The sequence below is a fragment of the Rana temporaria genome, chromosome 2 (assembly GCF_905171775.1).
Source record: "Rana temporaria chromosome 2, aRanTem1.1, whole genome shotgun sequence".
NCBI lineage: Eukaryota > Metazoa > Chordata > Amphibia > Anura > Ranidae > Rana > Rana temporaria.
In genome coordinates this window covers 37,629,065-37,631,452 of record NC_053490.1, presented here as the reverse complement: position 1 = coordinate 37,631,452, position 2,388 = coordinate 37,629,065, and the positions used below count along the sequence as shown (strand labels likewise).

Here is a 2,388-nt window from a genome sequence, read left to right as displayed (position 1 = left end):
GCGAGCAACTCCGTAAGCGATGGTCGGACCTGAAGCTGCGGGAGCCAGAGACCATGAAACTAATCAGAAAAGAAATTAGAAGAAGTAAGTAATTTTGATGTGTAATCCTGTCTTGTGTTTGCTATTTGCGCCATGTGCTTTTTCTTTAAGGTTGTACTGTATGTATTTCATGTTTGTGGGCCCAAATATTTGTCAGGAAAAGTCGACGTTCATTTAGAACGACGACTCGTACGACCAAAGATTGTGCCCACAAACATGAAATTTTAGCATTTTTTAAGGGGGGGGGGGGGTGAGATCCATTGTGGAATTAATGTCAATGTGTTTTTAATACTCAAAATTAAGACAATATACAGGAAAAGGATAGTCTGCTCAGCAGTTGGTGACACATATGGACTCAGTAGCACAATTGTTGGCCACAAAAACGTCATTATTTAGGGGTTAACACAGAGGTGAGGTTTGCTTCCATGTTGAAAAATAAACCAAAGGTACAACGAGTTTATTCATCTTTGGAAATGCCTACAATCCTGCGTCCTGCTTAGAGTGGATTTAAAAACCAACAATAGTCCCTGTAATTAGTTGAAGAATGATTCATATTCCTCTTTCAGGCCTACAATCTTTTGAAATAATGTTTAAAACACCTTTTCTTCATTCTTGTAGGGCGACATGAAGCAGAGAACCAGGAAGCACCGATCCAAGGCCCACCCCCGCGGGATGAGTCTGCCACCACATCCGGTAAGAAAGTATCATCTAACCCAGCTTCAGGTAATCTAGATGTAGGTCTGCCTAATTGTAATAAATGCTTTTGTCCCACATTTCAGGAGCTGGTGGTGGCTTGGACACGCATACTGCCCAGATGATAATTTCAGAAATCTTGGCATGCAGGGAAGAAGTGGAGGAAATAAATCAGGCCAGCCGAGAAATTGTACAAAGGACAAGGAGGGTGGAAAATAAATTACGCAATCTAATAGATGTTTTGGGTAGAGTTTAAAACTACCAAAAAAAAACAAAAAAATAACAAAATAAGATTGGTGCTTTATTGGGGAATCAAAAAAAAACAAAAAAATAACAAAACAAGATTGGTGCTTTATTGGGGAATCAAAAAAACAAACAAAAAAATAACAAAACAAGATTGGTGCTTTATTGGGGAATAAAAAAAAACAAAAAAATAACAAAATAAGATTGGTGCTTTATTGGGGAATCAAAAAAAAAACAAAAAAATAACAAAACAAGATTGGTGCTTTATTGGGGAATAAAAAAAAAATCAAAAAAATAACAAAAAAAGATTGGTGCTTTATTGGGGAATCAAAAAAAAAAAAAAAATAACAAAATAAGATTGGTGCTTTATTGGGGAATCAAAAAAAACAAAAAAATAACAAAACAAGATTGGTGCTTTATTGGGGAATCAAAAAAAAACAAAAAAATAACAAAACAAGATTGGTGCTTTATTGGGGAATCAAAAAACAAACAAAAAAATAACAAAACAAGATTGGTGCTTTATTGGGGAATCAAAAAAACAAACAAAAAAATAACAAAACAAGATTGGTGCTTTATTGGGGAATCAAAAAAAAAACAAAAAAATAACAAAATAAGATTGGTGCTTTATTGGGGAATCAAAAAAAAACAAAAAAATAACAAAACAAGATTGGTGCTTTATTGGGGAATCAAAAAAAAACAAAAAAATAACAAAACAAGATTGGTGCTTTATTGGGGAATAAAAAACAAAACAAAAAAATAACAAAATAAGATTGGTGCTTTATTGGGGAATAAAAAAAAAACAAAAAAATAACAAAACAAGATTGGTGCTTTATTGGGGAATAAAAAAAAAAAAAAAATAACAAAACAAGATTGGTGCTTTATTGGGGAATAAAAAAAAAACAAAAAAATAACAAAATAAGATTGGTGCTTTATTGGGGAATAAAAAAAAACACAAAAAAATAACAAAACAAGATTGGTGCTTTATTGGGGAATCAAAAAAAAATACCTACCAAAAAAAAATTAATGTGATTTTTGGATGTTTCTAAAAAAAAAAAAAAAAAAAAAAAAAAAACAGACATATGTGATTTTTGGATGTTTATAATAAAAAAAATACCAAAAAAATAAGAAAAATTTGATTTTTGGATGTTTATAATAAAAAAAATACCAAAAAAATAAGAAAAATTTGATTTTTGGATGTTTATAATAAAAAAAATACCAAAAAAATAAGAAAAATTTGATTTTTGGATGTTTATAATAAAAAAAATACCAAAAAAAAAGAAAAGATTGATTTTTGGATGTTTATAATAAAAAAAAACCAAAAAAATAAGAAAAATTTGATTTTTGGATGTTTATAATAAAAAAAATACCAAAAAAATAAGAAAAAATTGATTTTTGGATGTTTATAATAAAAAA

General features: G+C 29.6%; 1 long non-coding RNA gene across 1 annotated transcript; it reads left to right on the top strand.

Annotated features, from left to right (window-relative positions):
• Positions 1 to 576: 576 nt before the first annotated feature.
• On the top strand, positions 577 to 1,004 carry LOC120928517. The gene is made up of 2 exons (XR_005747199.1): positions 577 to 732; positions 819 to 1,004. It is a non-coding gene; the product is annotated as an uncharacterized LOC120928517 (long non-coding RNA).
• The last annotated feature ends 1,384 nt before the right edge of the window (positions 1,005 to 2,388 follow it).